Raw genomic sequence first — 11,027 nt, 5'->3', positions numbered from 1 at the left:
CTCTTCCATAAAAAAAAGACCAAAACATTTGAAAATAAATTACATACATAAGCCTATTTTCCTATTTTTAGCAACCAAGTTATGTGTCTACAAAATCAGGGCTCAGGGTCAACAGTGTTAATAGAAAAAACACTGCTTGCAACAAAACCATATATTCAACATCACAATCCTATTTCCACGTTCTGGTCAGAAAGACTGTTTTCTGACCACATTCATGTAATTAAATAACAGTGAATCTCTTATTAAATACAAGGCCTGATTCTCATCTCACAAGAATTGATGACAAAGTTGCTAGAGGAAGTTCAAAAAAAAATCACAGTTTATTTATATCTAACATATATAAAATGCTAAGTTTGGGGCAGAGGGAGGGGCAGTGTGATTGTTGTTATGTGTTCTTTTTTTCCCCACAGGAAAAAGATCTGGCAGCATACATCTGTTTCACAGTAAAACCAAGATATTAATATTATCCAGTAATTCAGCTGCTTCCCAAACTTTGGGCAAACTTTAGTGAAGAGAACAATACTTTTTCATACTTGTTAATTCTGCCAGTTTCTTCTTTAGGAATTTACATGAGAATATGTTCATTTTCATGCAAGTTAGAGTCTGGGGTTCTTTTTTCAAATAGCTTACCAGAGTAATAAATATCATCTGGTTGTAAAGCTACATCCTGCACTATGAGTTAGGTGCTGAGTGTCTGCTTATTAAAGAAAATACAGTAAACCAATATCATAATTGCACAAAATGAAATACAGATACAATTCCAGACAGTTACATTGAATGTTGATCACTGGGGAAAAAAATTAAATCTTTCAGACAGTGTATTAATAACTCACAACAACACTGGAAAAATTGATAAACTTATAAATAAACTAAAAAATAATTGCTTTTTGTACTGAACACATTCACTCCCAAAAGAAAAGAGCGAGCTTTCTTGTTACAAAAAACTACATGGGGGTAGAAAATATACATTCTAGAATTCCAGATGAAACCCAGAAAATTAATATTTTCTATTTCTCCCAGGAGACATTTTTAAATTATCAAGGTAGAGACTCAGTAGGAAGTTATTTAACATATGAGTTTTAAACATTTTATCTGCCTTTGGAGTGAAATTGTTGTCCTTGGCTGCCTTGATTTCAGCCACTCCTGAATCTCCTTTTGCCAGTTACCAACCATTCTTTCAGTGTATCAGCACAGGTCAAAAGATGAACACGTGCTTACATTCACTACTCCCACAATTCCAGTTCAGAACAGGCTAAGCAAATGCAACCTTTGTACTGCCAAGGCACTGGAAAAGGGCCTTTGTGTAAATCAAATGCAAGTCTTCAAGTTATGGCCTAGGGAAGACTTAAATAGTGCCAACACCTTTGAGTTACCCTCCATGTGTATCCTCAAACCACTGACTGAACTCCCAATGTCTTGTCCCAGCACGCACAGGATTCAGAGTTAACCCTGGAGCTTGCTACCTGAGAAGACAGTTGTTTCAAGCTCCTAGTCAAGAGTTTGGAAGTGACACTGACACAGCGATAGATCCTGAAAGCCAAAGGTTCAGTCTTTCAGTTGAATGGATGAAAATCGCTTCTTGAAACCTGGACTACAGATAACCTAAAACATTTCTCTCTCTTAAAGAAAAAGCGAAGTGTTCGAAGCGTTCGAAGTGTTCTCCCTTAAATGTGAGAGAGCATACAAGAGCAAAAAAAAAAAAAAGCTTGTGAGATATATTCTGGAATACTCAGAGTTAATTGTTTGACAAGAAATTCTAACACTGCTCAGAGATGATCTACATAGTTCAGAATATAATGCAATATGCTCCTCTTGAAAGAAGTTGTCAGTATCTGATGGGTTTTTATTACAATTGCTCACTATAAAACGCACTATTTAATTACTAGCATGAAAGTGATTCTAGCATAAAGGAAGAAGGGGAAATGAGACCTCTCCACCTTTTCAACAGTTAATGCACTTGTGCACGCAAAAATACAATGCTTTTTCATATGTATTTTTAATGATGCATTGCATTTTCTTAGATCTGTGGGATCTAATTTCTCTGTTGATGTCCTTAGATATGATGTAATACCTAAAACAATACATGATGACAGTATATAATTTAAATAAATCTAAAATTCTTAAGATATTGGTCAAGAAGAGATTTGTGATTTTGTGCCCAACTTGACGATCCATTAAATGGCACACGGTGCTGAGCTTCTAAAATATACTATCATTCCTAAGACATTTCATGTTGAGCTTCTAAGATAAGACAATTGTTTCCAAAATGTTGAATTAACACTTCTGCAATGTTGTGTATAATCTGGAACTTTACATTTTTTAACCAGACAGCCAGATTTCAAAACATCCATTCTTCAGATGTTGTAATAAAGTAATTGTCAAAATAAACATACTAACACAGAACATAATGACAGAAAACACAAATATTTTTAACAGTGAGTGTCAGGTTTTCAATAAAGCAGAGCATAAGTCAGAGTTTATGACAAACAAGTTTTTTTCTTGTGTGCATCTTAGAATCTACAAACTGCAAGTGTACATGGCCATTCAATATTTATATGCACTATCAAAGAAAAAGCTGAACACAATGTGAATTTTCCTTACTCTGACTGAAAACGCTTGTACCAGGACAACCATATCCACTAGGAAAGCAGTATTATTTGGAAAGAGGCCAGATCAGACAGATGGCAGAGAAAAGGGAATCAGTGAAATGTTCAGTGTTGGAAAGTTTCAGTAGCAATGTAACATGTTAAAGGACAAAAAAATTGGTCGGTCTCTTCAGCTTCTGAGATTACTAAAACTAAAGAAAGGTATAGCATAAGCAAAACATTTTTCGAAATTAAATCAAATAAATATAATCACCCATGGTTTTGAGAAAAAGATCTGAAATATTTAGTGAAATAAGGTATCAAGCAGTACACTTTCTCTCCATATATAATCCAAGATATTTTCCTGTGTTTTCCAAATGAGTATACGCTGTATAAAAAAAATCATGCCCCTTGGCTACCTTAATTTTTAACATAAGTTTCTGAAACTAGGGTAATTTGTTTCTTATTACTTTTATTATCTATATGGCCACCTGTAACTTTCAACCTTCTAACTATGATAAAAAGATAACAGATTTAGTTCACGTGTATGATCAATAGGCTACACACTTCAAGTCACTGCTCTTTATTTGATGTAGTGCTGCTCACAAAAACCCAAGACAGACACCGTCTCTTTTCCTGTTTCAGGCACTGAGTTTAGAGGTGCCCAGTGCAACCTTAAAGTAAAGATTTAACCAGAGCAAACTAAGCTATCAAACAAAGATTTGAGCAGATCTGCTTCTGTTGCAAACAACGCACAAAATGTTGACGTGGTTCCGTCATCCAGCCACTTTGACTCCTCACCTGAATAACTCTGGGAGATTGATACATTTGGGAATGAAGCTCTGACTCATACAACAGCATCCATAGTGGTCAGGGACATAGGTGGCAACAAGCATCTGCTGAGACACTGGGGAGAATTCTGCTGAACTACAGTGAAACCAGTTATCGTTTGCAGACCCTCTGAACAGTTCAAGGGAAGTATTTTACATAGCCACACTATCAGGGGTCCTGCAAAAATTTTTGTATTAAACACAAGTCATTTATATGCACCTATTCTCTGTATCTTCTCCTATCCAGCTCAAACACAGGGACAATATGGATTCCACTGTGCCAGCCATCATGCTATACAACTATTTTCATTTGTACTGCCACAAACAAAGAATTAAATATAAAAGTGGTACCTCTGGTATGAAATCTAGCTTTTGTTGTTAAGATTATTTCCTTGCCCAGTGACATAAAAGTGATCAGTATGCCATTATGTGGATAAAACAATTAAAAAGTTTCTCAGAACTAACTCTGTCATCTTGGACAGCAAAATTACTGCTGCAAGGAGCCACCAGCACATTTGTTTTCATTATAATCAAATACACCATCCTAATCAAAATGATAATTTGACAGGGTTTTTTTTGTTCAACTCATGCCAATTTATCTATGTCAGTTCAGTGTTTATTATCTTACTGTCATGAAAGCTCTTATGCAGACTGCTAGTTCATTATCTATACATGAGTTTAAAGCAGTAGTTTGCCTGATCAAAAATGCCAAGCAGCTTATCATTTTACATTTGACAAAATTATTTTGTAATAGGTCACTGGGTTTTTCTCTTAGAAAGCAATCTGTACTGAATATTTTCTTAAAATATAAGATAGTCAATGCCTCTGCTGGATAACTAGAATTTCATTGGAGTACAGTGCTATTGTTTCAATTGATTGTATCTTGCAACAAAAATTTTGGCTAGTTGTAACGAAAATAACTATCAATTCTCAACCATATATTCTATTAAACACCTCTCTGTAAATTCTCAGATGTCATTTCTTTTGTCCACTTACAAGAATATAAAGCTGAAAAAAGTAGATATTTTTACTGGCAAAACACCAAGATTAATAAATGCTGAGTCTTAGCAAAAATCTGAACATTTTACATACTACTCTGGGAAAGTAACAAAGACATAGTGAAATATAACAAGAAGGATACAGCCACGTAAAAAAATACAGAAGATTACATTAGTGATGAGTGTTTCATTTATGGGGGAATTGGATTTCTGGCTGTAGTTTGTTCCTTCAAATTTTAAGATCTTGTCTGTAAAAAGTCTTCTCATAATCTCTGTAGAACATTTTCTTAACTACCACCAACACTCAGTACGTTCAGCTTCATATGTACTTTCTAAAGTTGTTTCATCTCTTCTGTCTGAATTTTTTTCTGATGTACCCCAGGCCCTGACTTACTTAGTCAGCATCAACAGTCAGCAAGACTCTTCTTGATACACTGGTCTTTCTTGAGTTGAGGTTTAACATTTTCTTTTAATATCTGCGCACCTTTGCAGGGGCTGTGTGGAGAAATCCCTGTGATTATGCCCTCCAGTTTGCCAGCTTTCTGTCAGGTGTTTTGTTTCCTTGTGCTCCCCTGTCTGCATCTGAAGCCTCTAATCTCACACCTACACTGCAACTTCTTTGGGATTCTGTCCTTGGTTAGTCTTCCCCAACCCCACCTTAAAAACCACCTCTCTTGACTTCAAATATAAATCCCTCTAGTGTACATGTGCCAACACAAACTACTTCAGTTCCCCACTATCTGCATCTTTCCATGACAGCTCTCTCTGGATCACTAGCTGATGATCAGTATGGTTGAAATAGAGTTGTTATTCTCTACACCCTTCTCTCTGTCCAAGTTAACCTTGCACAAGGTCTCCTGTCATAATACTGCCATCCTTATGATCACTCAAACACACAATTCAGATATCATCTTCAAGATATCACAATTCAGATATCATCTAAGACCTCTCTATAGATCCTCTCCTAATAGCTATGTACGAGGATTACAGAGCCTTACTGCTTAGTGCATGAGGTAGTTTTCCCACACATCCATATAGGTAAAACTCTTCTCCAAACTCTTATCATCTCACATCTTAGTTCTTCCAGTATTGTTTCTTCAAATCCTGCCAAATGCCATCCTGTTGGATGGTCAAATAATAACACATATACCTTAGCCTGCACTGCCCTTCACACTTGGGAGGAGATTTTCAGAAATACCCGGAAAGGGTAGTGTTATCTTTAGATCCTTCCTTCAAACTTTTTCTTACATTAAATGCTGAGAAAACTGCTGTGCTACACTCTCAGCCCCGCACTGCCTTTGGGTCTTCTGCTTCCTACTTATACCTCCACTGCAAGGACTTTTGGGCAGGGCCAGCTTCTCGTGTTTGTATAGTGCCACCCAGAGCAAAGCCCACTTTATGACCAGAACTTCTGGAGGACATCGACCAGTACTGCAAAGCACAGCAAAGCATCACTGTGGTAAGAGCAGCTCTCTTCGTCAGCATAACTTTCCTTGATGCAGAAGGGAGTGAAACCCCAGCAGAGCTTTCTTCCCAGACTTGTCTGCTGCAGCTTCTCTTAACAAAACAGCGTCTGCTTGACTTGGAGCCTGTCTAGCAGTCAACCAGCTCTCTTTTCCTCATCAGAGAAAGAATAAGGCAAAGTTTTAAGAGACAGAGCGAACAAAAACAGTGTCAAAACAAGCAGGGGCCAGATCCAGAACCTATTATATTTAAAGGAAATGCTAAATTTACTTTAATGGGCTTTGACAAAGGTCCCCTGTTACAAAGAAAAACAGGCTTAAGTTGGCCGAGTCATCACAGTAAGAGGCACAACTCTCTTCCAGTTCCACCACTGAGTTATTCAGCCATTCCCAGCCACCTGCTGGCAGTTCACACTCCCTCTCCAGGCTGCCTTCCTGTAAAACTAACATATTCCAGCTGTTCTGCGGTCCCGGGCCTTAACTCTTACCTCCCCTTACTAAGTACTTGTCTTCCTCCACATCTTCGTTTTTCCCAAGGAACTTCATTTCATGGACTTTATGCAACTCTGTGATGAGGCCCAAGAGAAAGGTGAATTGTTTAGATTGTGGAGTAAAATAAAAAAACAAACAAGCCCCAAATTGGGATCTTCTTCCTTTGGGAATTCTAGAGGGGTGAATAAGATAAAAATAATGATCTGTTCTAGATCTGAATATTTTGCAACCACTTGGTATTTTAATTCTAATGAGAACATAAAAATAAGTGATAAACAGGTCTTTAGCATTTCCCTTTCAAATTTATATCTCAGGAACAAAATTAGTCCTTGCCACCCAAGTCTTACATATATATTCTATCTATACTTTTCATATATATATGGATATAAACTTCTTTATTCTAGTTCTACAGGACAATTGCTGCCTTGGTATATTTATAATACAGCAGACATAGCCTTAGTACTGTTGCCATGTGTCACCGGTCATCATGAGACAAAAATCAAGGGAAAAACCCTACAGTTTCTTTATAAAAACAAATGAAAGCCTTATTTTGATTTCACTAAACTAAACAAAAAAGTGTTATGATAATTTTGTATGTGTCTCCTTGTCATACTGATAACCAGCTACAGTACAGAGAATGAGTACTTCAATTCCATCCATGGTTCCCACCCATTAGGAGAAAGGTAAATAAGTTCTTCAAGAAGATTGCTTTACTTTGCTGCTTTTCAAAATACATTTTCACATACATTTCCACATCCTCAGGTACTGTGTGTGGACAAGCATTGTAATTGTTTCAGTTGGAAGAAACATCAAGTAGAATCTGTCAGTAAGTCAAATGCAAAGACATAATTTAGGTTCTAAAATGTGAATCTGGGAGATGATGGGGGGAAAATAAGAGGTCTACAATGATTGCACAGACACCAAGATAACATGGTAGCATACATTTAACCTCCACCTTGCACTTCACCTGTTCACATACAAAGAGTCAATTTATATTCTGTATGTTCTGTCTGTTTTGTGACAGGACATACACAGTTCATATTACAAAGTCATTAGCTGACGTGCCTTATTGCAGGACTAATGTACTCTGTCAAATGCCTACACATGGAAGGAAGCACTTGGGATTGCAATGAAAATATCCCTGACGGATAGCATCGATTCACACCTTACTGGAGGTATTTACATAAGGCAAGCCAGCTGTTAAAAGGAGAAAGCTGGTTCGGTGCATTCTACAAGGACTTAAGACAGTTTGAGAAACAGTCTCAGTTATCAGGAATACCAAAGTTTTGGTGATCATCAAACATCCTAACAGGTGGCTAAAATGCACCCAGACCTAGCTTACATCTCAACTTTCATGTAGTTGAGAGTCCTTATCAATAAAGTAAAAAGGATTAGAATAAGTTTTTACTACAGAGAAATTAAGCAACAAATAAAATTTATTCCAATTTTGATTTTTTTACTTGTATACAGTGATATATGCACATTCTCAATCTTTAAAAATAGTTTTTAAATTATATATTACTTCTAAGAGTATCAGAAACTGTACAGCATGAAAGCAATTAGAGCATTGTATATCCATAGGAAGTACTTCAACAGATAGATGTAGAAAAAGAGGGATAAGATGGATTACCCTAAAGCATGCAGGAATTGGTCCAGAAATGTTTCAAAATTTTGCCATTGAATTCTGAAAGAAACAGTGAGAAAATATGGGAAATCCTATGCAAACCACAAAAAAAATCCTGTGGATGATGACTAATCTTCTCTACTGAGCCCATATGCAGAGGTTTTTCCCTGCCCCTAAGAACGCTAATCAATAATATATGGAACCTAATTTGGATATTTATTTCTAGATCAAATATAAATTAGTCATTGGTTCCTTTTTGCCTTTTGTAATTTGGGGGGTTTAGATCCTGCCTCTTAAAATTTCTAAATGAAGAGTCTATTTGAAACTTTTCACTATGATATGAGTACCCTGTGAAAGGAGAGAGTCGGTAGTGTATACCAACCTAGACTACAACTGACTTTCAAGACAGCTAAGACAGCAGTCACATGGGGTTTGGTATATGCTTCATTTAAGAATGCTAAAATTATATGTCTGAAGAGTGAAAATTTGAGAAGTATTGATCTTAACTCTGAGTTACAAATCTCTCCAATTTATTTTTGTATATGACTCTTTAGGGAGATTTATAGGGAGAATTAGAACATGACTCTCCTACGTAAACTTCCTTTTGTGTAAAGTGGTATGCTAGTAAAATAGCCTTCAATTGCCACACTCTTTAAATAGCTGCAGGAGGTCCAAGGTATGGGGACATGGGGCAAGAGACGTAACTTTGTCTACTATTTTGAGTAACTGGTGACCCTACTATAAAACAGGTTTATGCTGATGATTATATCTTTCTAATATACTGTACAACAATGACATTTAACACAGATGCTTTAGCAGGATCTTGCTAAGCAATGTATCAACTTCCAAAAGCAAAGGCTGACAAGTCTTTAAAAGCATAGTGATTGCCATTACAAGTTGCTAAGTAAGGTGTTTAGAAGTATTTAAAAGACACAATCTCTGGGCTAGCTGACATTTTTCTGATGATATTTTCTACTTTGTTTCTTACTCAGATGGTTTCAAATGGTGATTTGGGCAGCTGGAACCTGGGGGCATATTTGCTTCATTACATAGACTATTTTGTCAGCTGGAGCTGATTTTTTCTTAACACACAGATGGACACAGAAAACCTTCAAAGACGGTACAAATTTATTTTGTTTTAAATGTAAATACCACCCTGGTATCATTAATAGCCAAGCTAGCTTGTTTCTCTTAGCATTCTACGCCTTATATGCCAATAATCTCAGGGCTTTATTTTGCCTGATATAAATTTTCATTAAGCCTGAGGAGGGCTCTTTCTGTCTTTCCTGACTGATTCAGGTTTAATTGGCCTCTAAGGATAGTAAGCTGCTTGAGGGTTCTTTCAGAATCTGTGTTCCTCTGCTTCTTTGCCAAATATTTTTTATTTCATCTAGCAATTTGTTTCCATCAGCTTCTTTTCTCCATTTTTGCTGCCAGAGACAAAGCTGCTACATTTTTTCTCTCATTATATAAGCATTCCCCCTATCCATGTTCTTGGAACAAACACCATTTTTCAGGTAGCTCCACCTTTTCTTTCAAAGTCTATTCTGACATGCCCTAAAAAAAGGTTTAGTCAGAAGGTTTTTGCTATTTGCCTCTACTTTGGTCTAACTGAATCTCTGTAATAGATGTGTGGGCTGACCATGCCATTTACCTTCTTTCCAGCAAGGCCAAACCAAGTATAAGGAAGTTGAACATAACTGAATCTAAGATAGAGACAGCATGAAAAAAATAAAAAACCAGAAAAATCCTATTATATAAGAATTTCAAAATTATACAGAAAAGTACTTTCCTCTTAACTTTCTTTTTCTTTCTTAGTAATCATATAACATTCTTGAAACTTTTTTTCCTTCTTTCTATTAGGGAAGACTAGGATTCTTATATGATTTCCTTTAAACTGAAAAGGTTTGCTATCCTTGTGCATTGTCCTGATTTTTCATTCTCTTCAGTGTGGATATAGAAGCCTCCATTTCAGCAATATTTAATTTCCATAAGAGCACTGAATCTATTATTTGCTTGCCGTGTCTCTGTGCTTTTATAGTTTCAAAAATAGTCCCATTCTGCAACAGTAATTAGCAGATTTCTAAGCTGGTAGCTCATGGTTTGCTTTTTTGGGCTGCCTTTGTAGCCAGTACTCCTCTGTTCCCCTATACAGCTTTATTTATGTAACAGATTTCCAACCATAAAGTTTGTGACAGTCAAAGCCATCTCTCTTTTCATAGATGATCACAACATTCAAATTAATGGCCATTTCATATGGCTGAAAACTCAGACAGCCAAGCTGAGCCTGAGATGGATTCTGATCTCTCACAGATGATAGTTGGTTCTTCAGTGGTGTAAACTACAATTTTGAACCATAACATTGTCAAATATGCTCGCATGTTCATGTCATATTCTGACATTAAAGAGTCTTTTAAAAAGGAAGAGAAAACTATTCCAGAATTTGGTGAAGTCCTGGATAGTACCAGTAGAAATTTTATCAAGAGGAGTCTAGCAAAAGTCAATAATTTACAGCATAACATTTTTTTATGTGTAAGAACTAAACATTGCACAGAAAGGCTAAAAAAATGTACTATTTATACAGGGAGAGAAGAAAGATGAAAGACTCCAGAGCGATAAAAGTAATGGGAAAGAAATAATAGGGAGGAGATAGAAAAATAAAATGTTAAGACAGAGATGACTGACAGAAGCAGTCTGCTTCTGACCCAAATGTGGTGAATGCTTCCCATTAAAGCAACTGTCTCAAATTAACAAACACCTTGAATGAAATTCTGCATCCACTAAACATCAAGGGGGACAAGATTCCATCACAGTCTTTGAGATAAAACCAAATAACTGTATAGATGTTTAAGACTGCTGTTAGTGTGCTTTTTATAGTTTTTCTTGAAATGAAAAGAATGAGAGAGAAGAGCACGGAAGTAAATAGTTTAACAGTCTCATGCAAGTATTTATGCTTACCTGGCTGAAGAGAATCAAGAAAGTAAGTTCTCCTCGCTGAAGTGCTTGTTTGTAATTAGTCTTGGACCCTTTTGTTA

Source organism: Neopelma chrysocephalum, unplaced genomic scaffold, assembly GCF_003984885.1.
Source record: "Neopelma chrysocephalum unplaced genomic scaffold, ASM398488v2 Primary Assembly neopelma1_44, whole genome shotgun sequence".
Lineage (NCBI taxonomy): Eukaryota > Metazoa > Chordata > Aves > Passeriformes > Pipridae > Neopelma > Neopelma chrysocephalum.
This window is presented reverse-complemented; position numbering follows the sequence as displayed.